Source organism: Panthera pardus, unplaced genomic scaffold (genome assembly GCF_024362965.1).
Source record: "Panthera pardus isolate Hobbes unplaced genomic scaffold, ASM2436296v1 HiC_scaffold_16, whole genome shotgun sequence".
NCBI classification, from domain to species: Eukaryota; Metazoa; Chordata; class Mammalia; order Carnivora; family Felidae; genus Panthera; species Panthera pardus.
Genome location: NW_026526721.1, coordinates 73269975 through 73291177, shown reverse-complemented (window position 1 = coordinate 73291177; position 21203 = coordinate 73269975).

The following is a 21203-nucleotide window of genomic DNA, read 5'->3' as shown; positions in this document are numbered from 1 at the left end:
CCTCAGAGATGAGGAAGCTGGCCAGTCTCTTGCCTTCTCCCAAGTCCTTGGAGCAAGTAAACAACATCCAGTGACTGAGAGCTCCTCCCCCGCCACCACCCTGCTGGGCACCCCGGGGCTTCCAGGAGCATGGACCTCTCTCTGGTTGACAACAGTTAGCCTGGTGTGCTAGGTCCAACATGACCATGCTCATGTCATAGCTTGTCTAAACTAATTCTGCCTTACACCCATGGGCAAGGCCAGAGCCTAGCCATTCTTTAAGGCCTATCCCACTTGCCACCTCTTTGATAAAGCCTTCCCTGATATCCCCACCACTACTAACTGCTCTCTCCTGCAGCTCTAATAATATTTTGGTCATAACTCTAGCATGGTATATTATACGGAGGTATCTCCACTTACGTGGCTGGTGATTAATGCTGGCTGACGGAGGGGTCTTTAGCTGGGCTGTGGCTAGAGCACCTGCATGTGGCCTCTTCATGTCGTTTCTCTGCATTAACAACATCAAATAAAGAAATGTTTCTGAGCCAGAGACGTACCCGCAGACCCAGCCAATCAGTGGGAGAAAGTGTGTGCGCCTGAGGGGAGAGAAGCAGGGTGTGTGTGTGTGTGTGTGTGTGTGTGTCTGTGTCTGCGTTTGGGGAGGGAGGGAGGAGAACGAGCAGTAAAACTGGATGACCTTTAATTTCCCTCTCAGCCCTGCGATTCTGGATTTTCTTCTGGAATGCTTCATGAGACCCACCCCAGTTGCAGGCTCTCTGCCAATACATCTGGATGGAAAGCTGACAATTAGGGCCAGAGTAAGCACGAACAGAGCTGTAAGGATGGTCCGGTGAACGTTGGCTGAGCACCAGCTGTGTGTGCCCAGCATGATGCTAGGTCAAGGCTGTGTGGAGACCTGGCCAGGGCCAGGTGTACCCTGTATGGCCTTCAGAGGCTGAGCATGCCTGTGCTTGTGATCCCAGTGTCGGTCTGGAAGTCAGAAGGCTGGGGGCAGATCTCAGCTCAGCCACTCCCTTCGGTGAGCTTTTCACGAGCATCTCCTCTATGCTGTTGCTGGTCTGGGCCCCAGCGGGGCACAAATGAGTAAGACCCAATCCCCTTATAGGAGTTTGCACATAACTTGGAAGTTTATGTAACCTCCCTTGGGCCTACTTTTCTTGCCTGTAAACATTGAGCAAATGTGAAAACCTTTCACACATGGACACCTGACACTCCGTGTATTCTGGTGGAAACCAAACGTTCTCAGTCATCCCCTTTCAGACCCTCACTCCACGGACTTCTCTTCCTCAGTAGGGTGGCCAAACACATCTTCACAGCTTCAGGAAATCAAGAGTGGTTAGGAGAATCTACCGAGCCTGGCTGGCAACACTAACAGAACTAAAAACAAATGAGCTTCCAGAATTAAGGGCTTAGGGAGGAAAAAAACCCAAATCCAGAGCGTGATAGGCAGTTTTCAGTGAAGGAAAACATTTCCCTGAGAAAGGGAAAGGAATGAACAAGAACTCATCAGATTCCTATCTAAACTTTTCTTTATTTTTTCTCAAGAAGCTCAAATCACTTGCCAGCTCCTTCTGGGGTGGCCTCCCCCCTGCTTCTGTGATGGCATTGGTGAGACAGCAGGAGGATGAGGGGGCCTCGGCAGTAGCTGGGGCTCCACGGGACAGTGGGAAGAGAGCTGGGAAGACCAAGGGAGTTGGGGCACTTGTGTTGGAGACCCATCTCTGGGTAGGTCACTTTCTCTCAGTGTCAGGGTTCTCCTTCATCTGTAACATGTGGGGGTCAGCTGCAGGGGTCACGCTGGGGCTGTCCCCTACCACTGTGCTTCAGGCCCTGTGTTTACCTCAACACCCCCTTCTGAAACAGCGCCTCATTTCAAGTCACTTCAACCGACACTTCCTCTCCAAAACACTTCTTCCTCTTCTCCAGGCAAGCCCTCCCTTCCTGAGTACCCCCATGCCAGAGCCCAAAGGCACGGGTGGGATACTCCAGGGCTGTCTTCTCATCCCAGCTGTTCCTCAGACCCACGAGGCTCTTTTTCAGCATGGAAGCCTGGGCTCACCCCAAGCAACTAAGGCACGTATCCAGTATCTTCTAAAAGTTCTCCTGGTGGTTCAAAGGTGCATCCAGGGCCCAAACTCCTCTGTCTCATGTAGATGCCAGTGATCTCCTCCCTTTATAAAAATAAACTCATGGCTCTTCCAAAGCCGTTCTGACCGACATCTCCTGGGTCTGGTTTGTTTTCTCTTCCCTTTCATTTTAAAATTTTGGACCTTAGGTCCAGAGGACTGAGTTGATGATATTTCTCAGTTCATGGCCATTCTCAAAACTGGCCGCTGGAAGGCCTCTCTTTTTCACGGATGAAAGGTGATTGTTTCCATGCTCCAATCCATTCCCTTTCTTTGCCCATAGACCGCTCTATTAATGCCTTTCTGTTTATCTTTTTATTTGAACATGTTCTTGCAAAAAGTGTGTTCTTTTGTGTACATGAGCTTTTAATTATGTAAATGACATGTTATATGGCTCGTTCTGAGTCAGCAGAATGATTTCCTGACACTTCACATGCGTGTTTTCACACGGATTATCCAGTCTCCTGCTGGGTTTCTTCCCTGAACACACCATTCCCCTTTCTGAGAGAGATGGGACAGATCTTCCGCCAGTGGGGCAAACATTTTTTCGTGCTCAAAAGTGTTGTGGAATCTATATCCTCCGGTCTGTTCCCCTGGCGCTGGAAATGAGACAGGGATGTAGACTTAGGAATGCCCAGTTTCCCACAGATTTCGGGACTTGACCCTCCACGCATAACGGAGGCACTCACGCCTGGGTCCCGGGAAGTGGCGGTCTGCACATCAGCAACTGACAAACAGCAGCCCCACCCACCGCGTCCCACAGGCCCTGGTTTCACAGTTGCTGATGTGACATCCCGAATTCCTGGTCACTTGGGAAAAGAACCTAGCACACCATTCCCCATGCTCTGAGGACCCTGGGCGGCTGCCCTTCAGCACATTTGTGCAGGGACAGACAGTAGCCTGGCCTACTGGTGCTGATGCCCTCCGTCCCAGGGACCAGAACTGAGGGGAATGTCTTTACAGTGCCGATGACGGAGCCTGGTGCTGAGATACAGCGCTGAGCTGTGTTTCAGGCCATCTGACTTGATCTTGAAAGGACTGCATTCTCCTGCCACTCGCCGGCAGATTCCGGCTTGGGGCATGTTTTCTGGAGTTCACTGTCTCATTAACCCCAACCTGCTGGCCTTGGGATGCAGCCGGATCCGTTTTGTGGCCAACAGAGCAGTTACATGGAGTGGGAGCAAATGTATTACTTTTGGTCTTTTTATGTGAAATCAAAACCAAAATGTTTCTGTTTTTGTTTTGGTAATGAGGTATCTGGACAGAAGGGCAGCGTGTTAGATCCAGACTGGAGGCTGACGTTGAGGCCCAAGGGACTTGCTTTGCTCAGGGTGATGGAGTTGGCGGGGGAGCCCCCAGTAGAACCCAGGTGTCCTGCGCCCAGGTGCGTCAGCCTTTGCTCCATGTTTGATCCCCCACGGGGCTGTTTGTCCTCTTTAGTGCAAATTATCAGATGCTCTGTCGGCAGTAGCAGCCTTCTCTCCTGGGCCGTGTTGAGCACAGACCACAGAACGTGGAGTCTCTTGCCCTGCGTTTTGTCCTGGACTTGTTGAGGATTAGCTGTGTGAACTAGGACAAATTATTTCAACTTCTGCGTTTCAGTTCCCAACTCCAGGAAAAAGGGGATATAACAATAGCTTGCAACACATGCAACAAGAGTCTTGACACAGTCATACCTTTTAATCCAGTGATCGGATTTCCGGGCACTCATCCTGTAAAAGCAATCCAAAATGCATAAAAAACTTTCTGCTCAAAAATTGCCTCGTCCAGTAGTTATTACATATTGTGTTTAAGAAGACTTTTTAATAACATGGGAAAGTGCTCATACTATGTTGAATAAGAAAAAGCAATACCTTAAAACAGCATTCAAAATCACAAATAGAGATCGTACTCTATTGGTTTTGTTAAACCAATCTTTAACAAAAGATTGGTTAAAAAAAAGAAGAAGACAAGGAATCAAAATGACCAGAACTGCTTAGGTGGTGGGCCTATAGACAATTTTTTTTCTTATTCTGTTCTGTACTTTCCAAAATGATATATATGTATATGTGTGTGTGTGTGTGTGTGTATATATATGTGTGTGTGTGTGTGTGTGTGTGTGTATATATCCCAGAACATATATATATATATATATATATATATATATATATATATACATGTATGACTTTTATAAACGACTTTTATAAATAGGAAAAGAAATCCTTAAATCTTTAAGCATCAAAAATGAAAGACACAGGGGCGCCTGGGTGGCTCAGCGGTTAAGTGTCCGACTTCAGCTCAGGTCATGATCTCATGATTCGTGAGTTCAAACCCTGCATTGGGCTCTGTGCTGACAGCTCAGAGCCTGGAGCCTGCTTCGGATTCTGTGTCTCCCTCTCTTTCTGCCCCTCCCCTGCTCACACTCTGTCTCTCTCTGTCAAAAATAAACTCTAAAAATTTTTTTAATTAAAAAAAAAAAGAAACATTTAAAAACCTAGTCTGCTTTATAGCCTTCTAAGCATTTTCTTCAGCACCTATTGCCAGATTTTGTAACAGCCCCAAGAATTAGGTATGGATTGGATTCTACTTACAGATTAGGATGCTGGGGCAAAGGAGGGGAATGTGTGGCTGTTCCACCTTGTGAGGGGAAGGGCCAGCAAGGGGACTGAGCTTCTGGCTAAGGTGACAGAGCTTCTGCCATCCGCATGCCCCGCCCCTCGGAGCCACAATGGCAAGACTAACCAAGGATGGGGTAGGATGAATTGGTACACAACCTGACACGTTCCTTGGTGGGACTGATGGCTCCCACTGTGGCAGAGGGGGGACCTGAAGTTCTTGAGCCCCTTTTCCTCCAGCTGAGGTAGACACAGGGAGCACCCACAGAGAGACTGCCTGGTGCCTGGGTGACATGGCCTGGGACTTCTTAAAGTAGGGCTGGGTCCCTGAGCTCATGTGGGAACGGAGCAGTATGAACTGGGGGGGGCAGGGTGGGTGGGGAAGAGGGTCACGGGCGCCAAGACAGGTAGCACACTTCACATTCCACCTTGGCACCACTGAGCTACCCTAGGTGGGAACATAACAGCGGTGCTTTAGTCTGGGCGGCCTTTTTCCCCGGGGGCTGAGGGGGAGAAAGTCCACCAATGGTCACTGGTGTTTCCAGGTGCCTTAACAGCTGCTTCCTGCTGATTCTACCCTTTCTTGGAACCTCATTTGCTCCCGAAGACAGGAATGCAGTCTGGTGACTCTGAGTTAGGGGAGCTCAGCCAGAAGGTCAATGCTCTCCCCGAGGCTCCCACAGAGGCTGGCAGGACGCGAGAGGGCAGGTGAGCTGGGCCCACAGGGTCATCTGTAGCAAGACCTGAGGCCCGGATGTTGGGAAAGTGTCTATCTCTTCCTCCAGAGCCAGGGAAGAGGAGACAGCTGGAGTTTTGAACACAGCTGGAGCAGTGTCCCAGCACCTCGCCCTAAGAGGCGGTGTTTTGCAAGAGCCCTTCCTGTGTTACTCACAGTGGATAAGGTTCATAATCTCATGAGCCCTTTGTCAGAGCCCCTCTGATATGTGGGCGGTGGTGGCTGTCTATACTTGTCGGTACCTCAAAGGATAAAATGTCACCATGTGATGAGGGTGGGAAGGGACTCCCTGGCAAGAGAGGGGAAGATATAGGGCAAAATGTCTTCACATGGTCCTTTTGGCACAAGCTGTGGGGAAGAAGGCCTCACAGAGCAGATGGTCGAGGTGTGGAAGGTCTGAGGCCTTCCCTGGCTCTGCCACTCTCTGCTACCTCCCTGAGCTTGTGAGAGCAGAGTGGGAAATGTGGGAAACACTGAGGCAGGATGTGACACAGAAAGGGACTGTGGTGGTGAAGCAGCTGTTTACTGATGGACTGTCTTCATTCACAAACCGGCCCCACCCTCAACGCTTGACAGTGTGGAGTATATGACACTGGCTCTTCAGAGGGACATTCGTTCGAATTACTTGGGAACTTGTTTCAAATGCAGATTGCAGGGGTGCCTGGGTGGGTCAGTGGGCTCAGGTCACGATCTCACGGGTCTGTGAGTTCAAGCCCTATGTCAGGCTCTGTGCTGACAGCTCAGAGCCTGGAGCCTGCTTCGATTCTGTGTCTCCCTCTCTCTCTGCCCCTCCCCCACTCATGCTGTCTCTCTCTCTCTCTCAACATAAACAAATAAACCTTATTTTTTTTAGTTATTAAAAAATTTTTAACTGTTTATTATTTTTGAGAGAGAGAGACAGAGAGAGAGGGTAGGGAAGGGCAAAAAGAGAGGGAGACACAGCATCCAAAGCAGGCTTCAGTCTCTGAGCTGTCAGCACAGAGCCTGATGTGGGGCTTGAACTCATGAACTGGGAGATCATGACCTTAGCTGGTTGGACGCTTAACTGACTGAGCCACCCAGGCGCCCCTAAATAAATAAACCTTAAAAGATAAATAAATAAAATGCAGATGGCAGAGCCTTCTCTGAGATTCTGCTTCAAGTCTGGGGTAGTGCCTAGGAATCAGTATTTTAATAAGTTCCCAGGTGATTCTTTTTTTTTTTTAATTTTTTTTAACGTTTATTTATTATTGAGAGAGAGAGAGAGAGACCATGAGCAGGGAAGGGGCAGAGAGAGGGGGAGACACAGAATCCGAAGCAGGTTCCAGGCTCTGAGCTGTCAGCACAGAGCCGGATGCGGGGCTCGAACTCACAAACCGCAAGATCATGACCTAAGCTGAAGTCGGACACGTAACTGACTGAGCCACCCAGGTGTCTCCATTCCCCAGGTGATTCTAATCCACTCTTCGGGATCAGCTAACAGGTTACTTCAACTTGCCTGCAGCCAAATATAACTATGTGTGCCCCCAAATATGTCCTTGGGCCAATGCCATCTTGTTTCTGGTCCAGAAACCCAAACGAGGCATCCCATTGTCTGTACTAAGCAGGCATTCCCCTCTCTGCTGGTACAACTGACATGTCTTGCTGGGCCTGCCTGTAAGTCCCTGTAGGAAGAAGTTTATACCCTGTCAGGGCTCAGTTTGGGGGTCAAAGTCTATATAAGAACTTCTTGCTGTGGGTTTCCTGGAACCCTAGTGTTCCACGATACTACAAATAAATCCTTGAGCTATTTCCAAAACCCCTTCACTGGAACAAAGCTATAAAAGTAGCCAAAATATCCATTTTCTTTGCCTTTGGTGGAAAGTAGATCTACCTGGTAGTATGGTGACATTGAGTTGAATTCATTGCAGCAAACATTTATTGAGTACCCGCGGTATTAAGCAAGGCTGACCTGAAGTTTCTATGTTTACATGTCATTGATTCATTAGTACACGGACAAATAAGTTACTACTTAACGAATGCACTCAAGCAAGCAATATTGTTTAAGACCACATACTCCATAAAGGGAATGAAATAATGACGTTTAAAAGAGTTTTGAAACCCTGGTCTGCATATGGAGTTGCTTATACGATGGCAAGAGAAGCTTGTTTAAAAGATGAAAAACATTTTACTCACGTTTTTCCCTTCTTTGCTAGGAGAGACAGCTCGTAGCCTCCCAGAGAACAGTCTGTCTCCTGGACGTGTTTCAGACATGTTCACTTCATCCGGTCTTGGGGTGCAAGGCAAAGGGATTGTTTCTAGGAGACAGCATCCATTGTCCACAGTGACATCTAGGAAGGGCTGGGGTTTGTCACTTATTGCCTTCCAGCTCTTTCTCTGTTTTATCGCCAGGCTATGTGAGGCTTCTGGGATCCCTAACTATGCCTGATAGATGGGAAGCTCAAGTGGCTACGTTTAGGGCTCCAAACATTAGCGGAGGACTCTTGCACTGCATAAGGACAAGTGATTCATGTATTCCGTGGGCCGGAGTGCGGCCAGTAGTGGAAAGCTCATTAGAGTTCAATTAAGCGCATTCTTTACTGACAGGAAGTACACACTTCTGGTGCTCAATAGTAAGATGCTTTGGGGTTCGGGACTGTGTTTTGCACTCACTCTTTCTCTCTTTCCTGGGAGATCCCACTGTCTCCTTGGCCTTCATGAACCCTCTGTGGTGTGCATCAGAATCACCCCTGCAGACTCTGATTCAGTTGGTCTGCGATGGGCAGGATTCCCAAGATTCCTTCTTGTCGTCCTCCATGGTGATTCCGGATTGCTACAAGGCCTGAGAACCGCTGATCTATGTGGACCTGTGGTTCTCAAGGTGGTGTGCTCACTCCAGAATTCCAGAACCTCAGCCTCTGTAAGCTTCTGCCTTCTGTTCTGGGCCTCTCTGTCTGGGATGTCTCATAGGCATCTCAGACGCCAAGTAGAAGTTTGGGAGCCACTTTAGCAGCTGTATTCAGCCACTTCCATTCCTTCTTTACTCCAAAATATACCTCAGGTCAGTCAATTCCTGTAGGGAAAATTCTGCCTTTTGTAAACAAAGTCTAGCTGTCACTGGACGGAGAAGCCATGTCTCTGATTCGTGAGTTCCCCCTTTTTCTTGAGAGTTTCTCTCTAACCATTACTCCAGCCCACAGTAACCTGGATGAGGGCCTGCTATTTTCCCTGCATCAATCAACTCATGCCTCTTTCTTCGCTTTCCTCCAGCAGAGACAAAGCCGCGCTCTTTGACAAGATTTGTTTCACTGGAGACTCAATGATAACAAAAAAGAAGTAAACGCGGGTCATGCTGTGACACAAGATACCGGGTGGGCTTTTCTCTTTGAGGCCTGCGGACCCCGCCTCGTCCCGGCCTCCGCTTCTGTATCCCCCTCATAGGCATTATCTCAGCACTTGCCAAGCAGAGTATGTGCCCAGTCTCCTTGCTTCCTCAAGTCTCCACCCAGACAGCTGGAGTAAGTTTGTCCTATTTATATGCTCTGTTTCTGCTTCTTGTTAGGACACCCATCCCCCCCTCAAATAACCGGCATTGGAAATGACCCTCGGAGGAGACCAAGTCCACTTCAGAGCCATGGTCTTGTAGCATTGGAATGAAACCAAAGTGTGACATAGTGACCTTGGTTTGCACAGTGAATGGGCACCACACCTCTGGCCGGCCTCATTGCCACCTTAAGAACTGTTGTGGGGATGCCTGGGTGCCTCCATCAGTTGAGCGTCTGACTTTGGCTCAGGTCATGATCTCATAGTCCGTGAGTTTGAGCCCCGCGTCAGGCTCTGTGCTGACAGCTCAGAGCCTGGAGCCTGCTTCCGATTCTGTGTGTCCCTCTCTCTCTGCCCCTCCCTTGCTCATGCTCTGTCTCTCTGTCTTAAAAATAAATAAAAACATTAAAAAAAAATTTTTTTAAAGAAACACAGAAAAGTGCCCACCATATTGAATGTGCATACCAATCACCTAGGGATCTTATTAAAATAAAAATTCTAGGGACGCCTGGGTGGCTCAGTCGGTTAAGTATCCAACTTCAGTTCAGGTCATGATCTCACAGTTCGTGAGTTCGAGCCCCACGTCAGGCTCTGTGCTGACAGCTCGGAGCCTGGAGCCTGCTTCCGATTCTGTGTCTCCCTCTCTCTCTGCCCCTCCCCTGCTCATGCTCTGTCTCTCTCTCTCTCTCTCTCTCTCTCTCTCTTTCAAAAATAAGCAAACATGAAAAAAACAAAAAACAAAAAACTGTTCTGGCCCTTATCAGCCCTTGTCAGCATGTAGCAGAAGGCTCCCATACAATCCTTGACCACAAGCCTCCCCACTGTTGTGAATCCGCAATCCTAATACTATAGAATATTGAAACTTAGGCATTCTCAAACGATGTGGTCTCGAGACTCTTTTCCACTGTTAAGAATTACTGAGGACCTCAAGAGATTTTGTTTGAGTTATAGCTGTCAAAATTTACGGTGTTAAAAATGAACACAGAGGGATTTAAAAAAATATTTATTTACTAATCACTTTAAAATTACAATAATAAACATGTCAATACAAGGAACTTTTTATTTTATAAAAAGTAATTTTTTATTTTTTATTTTTATATTATTTTATTAAATTTTTATTTAATTTTATTTTTATTTTATAAAAAGTAATTCTACTTCCCAAAACAAAAGTCTTACAGAGAAATGTGGCCTTGTTTTATATTTTGCAAGTTGCTTTAATGTTTAGCTTCAGAGTTGACCCTGGAGTCTCATAGCTTCTCCCGCATTCAGTCTGTTGTGCTATGTTGTTTGATGTGTATGTGGAAAATCTGACCTTATGCATATATGTAGTTGAAAAAGGGAGGAATATTTTAATAGTTTTCTTAGATAATTCTGGGTGTTCTTTTTTCATACTACATCTCAACTCAAGAGGTGGTAGTTTTTTTTAAAGTTTCCTTACAATGTAGAATATGAAACCACATCAATGAACTTTTTGCCTTCTTACATTAAAATCTATTCCTTTATCTTGCACTTTGACTTTATCTTTTTCTAACATCATACATGGGCCATTTAAAACAAATTGATTCACTGAGTTATATACATTTGTTCGTTTAATTAGTTAGTTAATTAATTTTTATTTTATTTGAGAGAGAGAGAGTGTGTGAGAGGGGAAGAGGGGCAGACAGAGAGAGAGAATCTTGCAGTCTCTACACTCAGTGCAGAGACCAATCTGTGGCTCGATCCCATGACCCTGGGTCATGACCTGAGCCAAAATCAAGAGTTGGATGCTCAACTGACTGAGCCACCTAGGCGCCCCAAGTTACAAACATTTTCTAAATATCAACACACTTCATTATCCAGCATTTAAAAATCACACTTGTTAATATCACCATTGGCATATCATTGGACAAGCCATTAAACCCTGGAAAGCTGTCAAGCTCGCAGTGGCAGATGCAATTTTTCCAAGATCCTGATTCTCACTTGAAAGCTCGGATTTTGTCATGGGCAACAAATACTGTCTGTTGTTTTCCTTGAAGTGACAGCCTCATGAGATTCATTTTTGAAAAAATACCTGCCAAAACCCAAGTCTGAATAACCATCGTTTATCTGTTAGTTGCTTCCTTCACATAAAAACATGTTTTCTGAAAGGGTGATTAGTACAGTTCGCTATACTCAGCCACACAACTGATTCTTCTGGAGACAGCATGGTACTTCTGAAGGAGGCAGAAGTTATGTGCGCTCACCGGTTCAACACACACAGCATGAAAACAACCGTGCTACCCAACGGTTGAGGTTTCATAAAGTTGGTAACTTTATTGTTTTATCCCAGACCGTCTTAAAAAAAATTTTTTTTATGGCAAGTACACGATAGTGACGAATATACCGATTACCATACAGTCTAGGGTCGCTGTCTTGATTTGTGTTAAGGGACCAGCAGTTTTACTCACTGCTGCTTTTATACTATCACTGCGAATGTCAAAGGAGGGAGGAAAGGCAATGAACATCTTTGTACCGTTATGAAAATAGTTCTGACCTCATGGCATCCCTGAAACTATCTTGGTGACCCCAGGGATCCATAGTACACAGTTCGAGAACAGCTGAACTAACTCACAGACTCTCAGTGGTTTCCACTTTGTACAGGCTAAAGACTGGCTGACCAGAAGGAGCATTTTATGAACTTCGACCTTCCACCTATTCTTCTGCAGGAAGATAAATAAAGAGGACTTCTCAGGAGGAGCAGCAGAGAGCCCGGGTGCTGTCTGTGGGGAGAACTTTGTGAGTTGCCAGCAAGCCTCGTTGTGGTGGATACATCTTGGGGGAGACTGCTGGTGGGAAGGTTGACATCAGCTGGGCAGCAGTCACCCCAGGGTACCGGAGGCTTATGCAGCTCTTGGGGGAAAGTCTGCTGTGCTTTGCTTGAATTCCAAAGCCGTGCGAGCTGCCAGTTCCAACGATGACCTCATTACAACTGACTGATTGAGCGAGGCAGACATCCTCCAAGGAGATCAAGTTCAGAGTGACTTTCTAATCAAACTGCACAGCGGCACGCTGCAGCTGCGGGCAGGAAGTGTGATTTGGGTTTTGCAGATGGGGCAATGGCATTTAGAGAGGGCAAGTGAATGGACAACAGTTGTGGAGTTGTGAACTAGCTTCATAGATTCAGAGACTTCTAGGGCTAGAGGAGAAGTCAGAGATCGACCAGACAAACTGAGTTAGAAGGAGTGGAAAGGTGGCTCAGGATTCATGGGCTACTAATGCTCATGAGTTCCCTAGGCAGCCAAGCCGCTCCTTTGCCCACCCCACCAAGGTGGCTCCGTGCCCCTGCGTCATGTGGCTCAGCGGGACCGCCTCCCCAAAAGGAAGCCAGCTATTCAGTGTATCTTTGGTCTATTGACAATATTTTCAGAGAGGTCAGCAGGAAGTCTCCAAGTCACAGAGTGTTAGGTGACCCGGCGGGTGGTCTTAGCTCAGCAGCTGGAGGAGGTCCAAGATTAGGTTCTTGCAAACGGTTGGTCACTTTCCCAGGGTCAGCCAAAGACCCTGGAATGGGAAAGATTCCGAATGGCTGGGAATTGACCCCTGGCACATATGTCCCTTCCTCAGGGGACAAATATGCTTCTCTGATGTCCATTATCTCATCTGCTTCCTGCAACATCCCTGTCAGACGGATAGGACTCAGGGTTTTATCCCCATTTTACAGATGAAGAAGGTAAGTCCCACAGAAGGGACATGACTTGTTGCAGTCACATTAGTAAGTACCAGAGCAGGTGCTTGAACTCGGGCCTCAAGTCTCACGGTCCAAGGCTCTGTCCAGAAGTCTGTGCTATTTCCCCTCAGCGCTGCCCGTCTGACTGTAGTACGCACAGAAGTGCCGGCAGTCATGGTCATCCCAAAAGGCATGGCTTATATTTTAGCGGTGTACATAACACACCTCTCTCAGCCTCCTTGGCCCATCTGGAATGATTCCTTCCTAAACACAAGGCACACTGACCCACTGAGGGTTGCTCTAGGACTGGCGCCCAATGGCAGTGATAGAACTTTTTTGTCTGGCTGTTCATCACTTGTGATTAAAAACCAGAGTTGCTACTGACTTTTTGTTTCGCATCGGGATGCTCTGGTGTAAAGGGAAGAGTGCCAGATTTGAGGACAGAAGGGTGGGGTTTTAGTTCCCCCGATATTTGGCAGCGGGTTACCTTTCACTCCAGCCATTTAATCTCTCTCAGCCTTAGTGTCCTCATTGACAAAAATGAGCATTAAGTATCATGTAGCCTAAGCTAGCTCGCAGGGTTTTTTTCTGAGCATCAAACGGCATCACTTTTATACAGATGCCTCGCATACTGTGAATCCCTATATAAAGGTGGGGGCCACACTCCCAGATAATTAACCATGTTTGAGCACCAAGTGGGATCTATTTTTACCTGGAAGGATGGTAGAGGCCCTCCGGATGGGCATTGCCTTCTTTAACTGGGGCCCTAGGAATTCCAACATTTGGGACATGTGAAACATGAGATGCCAGCAGCTGGAAGCAGGGCTTTGGTGGAAGGGGAGTGAACATGATTCATGCCAGATCAGCTCACCTTCCGGCAGCTCCAGTGGGATGGGTGCGGGTCCGGGGGTGGCATTTCCTGTGTGACCAGCGCAAGACCCCACAGTCCCTGTCTACAGGCTCCCACCACTCATGCGGCCAACCTCTGACCATTGTTCAAGCAGCACTGTGTACGATCTTTCGCCTGTCAGAGTGGTCCAGGCCCTGGGAGGAAGGACACGCACCGCTGGCCTTCAAGCTAGGCTCTCAGGCACTTGCAAAGAGGCGTATTCTCATGGCTTCCCCAGGGCGGCGCTGTGTTGCCGTGTTGTATGCAATGGCCGCACGTATGGCTAGAAGCAGGACTCCAAAGCCACCCTGCTTGGGTTACCTCTTCTTCTTACGTCTATGTTCCCCCCTTTTCTTGTCTTCAGTTAGCCTGGGCTGCCGTAACAAAATGTCATAACCTGAGTGGCATCTAACCAACGGGAACTTACTTCTCATGGTTCTGGAGACTGGCAAGTCCAAAATCATGGTGTCGTCAGATTCAGTGTCCAGGGAGAACCCATTCCTTATTCACAGAGGGCCATCTTCTCTCTGCGTCCTCACATGGCGCAAGGGGTGTGCTAGCACTCTGGAGTTTCTTTCAGGAGGGCGCTAATCCCATTCATGAGGGCTCCACCCTTAAGTCCTACTCACCTCCCAAAGGCCCCGCCTCCTAATACCATCATATCTTGGGTTAGGATTTCAACCTGAGGCTTTTAGGGGAACACAAACATTCAGCCAAAACCAAGTACCTACCTCGAAGCATTGTTGTGAGATATAAACGAGTTTCCACGTGTACAAAAGGAGTCAGGACAGCGTCTGGATCATAAACAGACACAGGCCTCTGCAGAAGCCATGCTATTTGCAGAATCATCATGTGTAAGGGTTAGAACGGGCCTTGGATGGTCCCGTTTTACAAGTGGAGACATTAAGGTCCCGAGAGGAAAAGCAGTTTACCTACGGTCACCCAGCTGCTAGGCTGGACTACAAGCTCAGTCTTCTGATTTCAGTTCCAGGTACTTCTGTGTGATTCCCCTTTCCTGGCCTATCCACTACTTGAGTCAATCCCATAAGCCATTAAACCAGGTCTGCTGCTGATGCTATTGACCCCCAAGACATTGGTAAATGGAAGCAGATGTCTTACCACAAAGCGGACTGAGGACTTCTTATTTCTCTATCATCATGGCATTGTTTTCTGCCAGCCTGGATTCACAATTTCAAAAAGATGCCTGTGCATATTTCAATTCTGTCCTGCGATACCTCCCACTGCCCTGCTGCCTCATCGGTTCAGGCCCTCAATATCTGTCCCCTGGTTATTTGCCCTAGCTCCATATAATTGCCTGAGCAGTCTGCCAAAAACGCAGCTCAAGCATATCCCCATCTCTAAAATCTTCAGTGGCTTCCGTTCCCCACGGATCCCCTTCTGCTGGCACCATAGCTCTCTGCGCTCGTTGCCAACAGGTTTCTGGCTATGAGTTAGTTCACAGCGTCATCCTTTAGGCACCTTTTATCCCCACCCAGCCAGCCTCTTGCTGTTTTCTGCACAAATCTTGAACTTCCTTAAGGCACTGTGTTTGCTTAGACTGTTCCCTTGGCTTAGAATGTCCTCTTGTCTCTTCCAGGACTGCAGACATGCTACCCATTCCCCTACCTCAAATGTCATCTTCTCCACGAAGCCTTCTTCGTCAACCCACACGAGGCCTCAAAGTTCTTTGTGGTGTCTCTCTTGTCTCACTTACTGTGTTCTGTATTGTTTTAATAACTCCTGGGTCCCATGTCCCATGTCTCAAAGACCTATGGACGGGGGTGGGGGTGGGGGGTAGGGACCTCGTCTTTCCCAACTTGGTAATTGCTGCTGCCCATGCAGCAGTCTATATAATAAGCCTTTGTCAAATGAATACATTCTTCACAGTCTGTTATTGTAAGGGCGTCTCTGAATGATTAAGGTTAATATGAATAATTGAGGCTAATTATTAACCTCTGTATTATTAAGGCCAGTTCAGTCTCTGACTGCCTGTCCACAAACCAGTGACCTAGCCCTAGCAGCTCTATATCCACTGGAAGAATTTCCTTCTGGAACTTAAGACTGGTTGTTAGAGAAAGCACCCTGGGGGGGCAGAACCTAGATGGGTCTTTCACATTTGCAGTTGGCTTGAAGAAGGCTCTGAGGGGGAGTTGTATGGAGGCAGGTAAGGGTTGCCCCCAAACTGGCCTACATTGTTGCAGATACTAAAGAAGCTGATTCATTCTCTAAACACAGCAAGTGTTTTATAAGTGGGCAGGCATTCATTCCCAACCAGCCTTTCACTTTTCCTGTGCTCTGTGAGTCTGGAATAACCAGCCAGTTGGCCATGGATTCCTAGGATGCTGTCTGGAAGTGAATGCTGTTGATTCTCACAGTTTGGACTTGAAAAAACTGTAATCAACTAGTCCTTTCACCATCCTGGGTAGACTTTGCCCTTCCCACCACAAGTGGCACATAGGGCTGGATCATCCTGCATCTTTCCATCTGAGTCAATAAGGGCTCTTTGAGCTCACCCTGGGCTGGACCTCATAGGGATGCCAAGACACGATTCTCATCCTCTCAGAGCAAACAGTGTCAGAAGGGCAGGCTGTAGGAGGAGAAAGCACCTGGCCTGACTCTTTTCATAGACCTGGCATCTGGCCGGAGCAAGACACACAATATACAGAGAACGTTGCATAACTGTGCGTGAGCAGGGGACAGATGGACAGTCACTGTTAGTCTTAGAAGTAGGATTGTAGGGGGCAGGCTCCCGATTCCAGAGCCTTTGCCCATTTGGCCTGGCATGGCCCTGACCTATAGCTCCACAGGGCGTGCCCTGCACAAAGGCACCAACTGAATGGGGCGAGCAGGGGCTGAAGTCTAGCCCACACTCCATTTACCAAGGCCTGCTCCCTGCCATGGAACTACATCTGCCCTCCATAGGAAGGGCCATCTTTTCCATTTTACATAAGGATGCCTTCTGCCTGACCAATCTAGTGCCAAGAGGGCTGCAGGTGCCCAAGGCATGCCTTTTTCTAATTGGTCCTGTCACAGAAGGCTGGTTTTCAGATTCACACAAAGGTGTGCTAGAGGACAGTGATGCCCAACCGACCTTTCCCTAACTCTTCGACCACCTCTCACCTTCTCCTTGTAAAGATCCTCCATTAGACTTAAACTTCTTATCCAGAACTGTAGCGGTCACTCCTTTTTCTGGGTCTGAAGGCCTCTGGTGCATTCTCCTCCTCTTCAAGGCACATACTTGTAAGTACTGTGTTTCCCTGTAAGTTGATGGACCTATTGACCTTGGTTTCCACAGCTCCTAGGAGTAGCCTAAAATACATGAATGGATGAAGGAAACCTAGGAGTAGCCTGAAATACGTGAATGGATGAAGGAAACAGTTGGTTAGTTGCCATATAACCTCTGTACCGCCTCTGTACTGCCCCCGGTAGTATCTCATCCACTCTCCCATTCTCCCACCTTCATGCCATCTTCTTGCTGATTATTGAAGTCCTCCTCTTCTTTCCTTTTTTAAATGTTTATTTTTGAGAGAGGGAGAGAGAGCGAGCGGGGGAGGAGCAGAGAGAGAGGGTGACGGAGGATCCGAAGCAGGGTCTGCACTGACATCAGAGAGCCCGACGTGGGGCTCGAATTCACAAACTGAGATCACAACCTGAACAATGTCGGACACTTAACTGACTGCATCACCCAAGCACCCCTGAAGTCCTATGTTTCTTTACTACTTACCTCAAGTTCTGCTTTCTCAGGAGGCCTTCCCCAAAGGACTGAGGCCACAGATTAACCCTCTTGGTCTTTGGTACCACAAAAGGTGTGATAGAGATACTAGTAATAGCCAAAACTACCGTGGCCCTAATATGTGTCAGACTCTGAGCAGGATTCCGTTTAGTTTCGTGCTTGCGGGGGGCACTTGGGTGGCTCAGTGGGTTGAACGTCAGACTCTTGATTTCAGTTCGTGACCCCAGGTCATGGGATCAAGCCCCGGGTTGGGCTGTGTGCTGAGCAGAGCCTACATGGGATTCTCTCTCTCTCCCTCGGCTCCTCTTCCCTGCTGAGATGTGCGTACTCTCACTCTCTCTCAAATGATTAAAAAAAAAAGGCATCAGCCAGGCTGTGTGCTAGTCTGGAGGCTTGACTGGGGAAGAATCCATCTCCGCTCCAAGCTCACTCTGGTTGGTGGAATTCATTTCCTTGCAGTTTGTAGGACCGAGGGTCCTGACTTCCTGCTGTCTGTCAGCTGGAAGCCTCCCTCAACTCCCCGAGACTGGCATGGCTTCTGTCCTTAGTCTAAGCTGCCTCTTAAGGTTCGATGCTTCTGACAGCCAGCTCTGTTTTTCTTTCCCTGAAGCAAGCCTGTCTTGATGAATCGATGCCTATTAAAGGCTGGGTGAGCCCTTTGGCAAAGTAACTCTGAAGGGCTGTGAGTTGCTGTTGTCATGCTGCCACTCATTCACCTGTGCATCTTCTGCTTCTCACAGAATCCATGCCAGTCAATGTTGTTGACCATGACTGTGACAATGGCAGACGAGGGAAGCCCTTCAGCCGAGGAATGGGGGGGAAGCCCAGCCGGCAGGGGGAGGGCTCTGGCTGGGTGCTGGCTCTTTGGGGCAGGAGGGGAGCAAAGGGTGACCATGGGATAGGGGTGCAGGAAGCATGGAAGTTCTTCAATTCCTTTTGGGACCCCAGTGACAAAAGCTCTTCCTCCCTCCCTGAGGCAGAGTGAGGCAGCAGGGCCAGCTGTGGACCCCTGGCCATCCTGGATGCCGTCTGCCGGTGTTGCCCACTGTCCCCTCATTCCCTCCCTGTCCCCTAAGACAATGATGTGCCATCTGATTTCCCTTTTCCTTCAGTATTGGGCTGGTGAGACTTTTCTTTTTTTCCAAATGTTTATTTATTTTGAGAGAGAGAAGGAAAGAGGGAGCTTGAATGGGGGAGGAGCAGAGAAAGAGAGAGGGAGAGAGAGAATCCCAAGCAGACTCTGTGCTGTCAGCACAGAGCCCAGCACGGGGCTTGAACTCACGAACTGTAAGATCGTGACCTGAGCTGAAATCAAGAGTCGGACGCTTAACTGACTGAGCCAGCTGGGCTCCCCACAGCGAGGCTTTCTTACCCAGGTTCTCCTGATGACGGGTCTTCTCTCGAGGATTCAATTCCCGTGAAGGCTTTTGTCTCTGAGATCACCTTTCCATTTTCCTCTCCTGTTATGATTCTTTCTTTCTGGCTTGAGGCTCCCATTGTGTAAGTTTAGTTCTTTACCTGACCAATTCACCCTCTCCCATTACTTGGGCTCCCAAATTTCATTATGTGATGATCTTTCCTCTGAGATACCTGGTAGGCAGAAAATCGTAGTTTAAAATAATAATCCATCTCATTTAATCATTATCCACTCAGTACATGATCCATTTTCCTGAGCTATCGTTCCATTTTATTTACTTTATCAGTCCCGTGACCAGAAAGGCAGGACCGTAATCCCAGCCACCTGGAAAGGATGGGAAACACTCAGGTCTTGTGAAACCTTTTCTTACCTGCTGCAGGGCTGGGCACAGAATTAGCATTTACTCAATTAATGCTTGTTCCGGTGGTTCTATATTCTCCATTTTCCCCAAGTTTGACATCGTGTCCCTCTTCTTCCTGATTTGAACAAATAAAGAAACATTTGCCCAGGTGAAGTGCACGAATCACCTTTGATCTTGTCCTCTCCCCAACCTGTATGTCCAAGCAATCCCAGTCATGCCCATTTTAGCTTCAAAATATCTCCCTGGTCTACGTGCATGCAGGCCCCTCCCTGTCCTCTCCCCTGTGAACCACTGTACCGATCTCCCTGTTCTCGTTCCCTCCGTTCTTGCCTCTTCCAATCCATTCCTCACAGAGCGGCCAGATACTAAACCTAAACCTCATGATGACTGTGACTTCCCAGTGCCCTCAGAATTAATCCAAGCTATTTTCTTCGGTCCACAGGCCCTGTGCCCTCTGGCCCCTCTTCCTTCTCTCTTTCGTCTCCTGTTTGTCCTTCCTCCATGCCCTTGGCACACTGTCCTCTCCCTTCGATTCCTCCCAATGCCAAGTTCTTCTCTGCTTTAGGTCACTGCAGATGCTATTCCCTCTGCCTGCATGCCCTTCCCCAAGCTTTTTGCATGACTGGACCCTTTTTGCATGACTGGACCCTCCTCAAGAGGAAGCCCAATCCAAAGTAAGCCTTTCCTGTTATTCTCTCTTATGCCTGTTGATCTTTTTTTTTATGGCACTTGCTGTTTTATTCACCTGAAGTCTCTCCTTTCCTTTCCAGACTATAAGCTCCATGAGAGCAAGGACCGTACAGGTTTTGTCCACCACTATATAACTAGCTCTCAGCTTAGTACCTGACACATGGCAGACATTACAGTCTATTAAATAGAGTTTTGACAAAGGATGAATGAATGCATGATGAATGAGGCTTCCTTGAATTTTTTCCACCTGTTCCCTTTCAGCCAAAATGCTATGCATTTTAAATACTGTGTGGACTCCCTCCCTCCTTCCCTAACTTCATTCCCTCCATTTGTGCTTGTTTGTTGGGAACTTTCCATGTACATCTAATGATGTAGATGTTCACTTCCCTGCCACGGTAACATCTTCTTTATCTGAAAGTTAGCAATTCACACCCTCTTTTCTATTCAGCACTCAACTGACAAGCCAGAAAGAAGCAAAAAGTCCTCTGCAATAAACCCCAAATTGTTATATTCCAGCCTTTGAGGTTCCCATTCAGGTTAGTTTTTAATATTTTCTCACACTTCTAATAGGCAGCAGGACCTGTTCTCCAAATCTGCTGCTAATTAGATGTTATTTCTTTTGTTGGTGGGAAACAGTGCTGAACTCCATTAAGTGCTGGGGCTTTTCTAACATATCTCAAGAAGGGAATTTAAATCACACCTCAAGTAGACAAGAATTCTTATTTTTAATACATTCATTAATTGCAGAGTGTCAACCTTGTGAGACTTGTGTGTGTGTGTGTGCGTGTGCACGTGTGCACACACACGCACACACACACACACACACACACACACACACACAGACATCCTGCTTCCTGTGGGCTCATTCACCCACAGCCACCATCAGACATAATGTGTCTCCTTCCAGGGGAGACATGAAGTACACTTTCCTTGGTGTCTTGCTAAGGATGCCCAAAGGGGTCCATTTCAGCGGATCTTCTTTACAAGATCCAGAAACTCTGGGAGCCTGGGATTCCTTCAGCTCTTCTTGGATTGGTTGTCCAGAGTCCTAGCCCCCAGAAACTCAGATGAGACGCCAGTAGCTCATAGATGACTCCCTTCAGCATCAAGGGACTCTGTTCAACATACTTGGTCCTGACAGATCATATACCTACATGCACCCCTCTAAGGACCCTTCCACAAATTCCAGAAGGCCAAAGCCAGTATTGACCTTAGCTAACTTGTAAGTATGGAGTATTTGCTCTACCAAGTAATTATTCATTGTTTACTCATTCATGTTCAGTGTCACCTGTGGGCCAGGCAGGCAATATGCTGGGAGTGCAGACATCGGCAAGACGGTTGGTCGCAGTACTGGTCACGTGCTGTTTCTAAGACCTGCCCTTTCTCTCTTACACAGCTTGTGAACTGAGTGCCCTTAAGGATCCTTAACCTCAGCTCTGTCATGTCCTTATCATTTGTTTACAATACATTC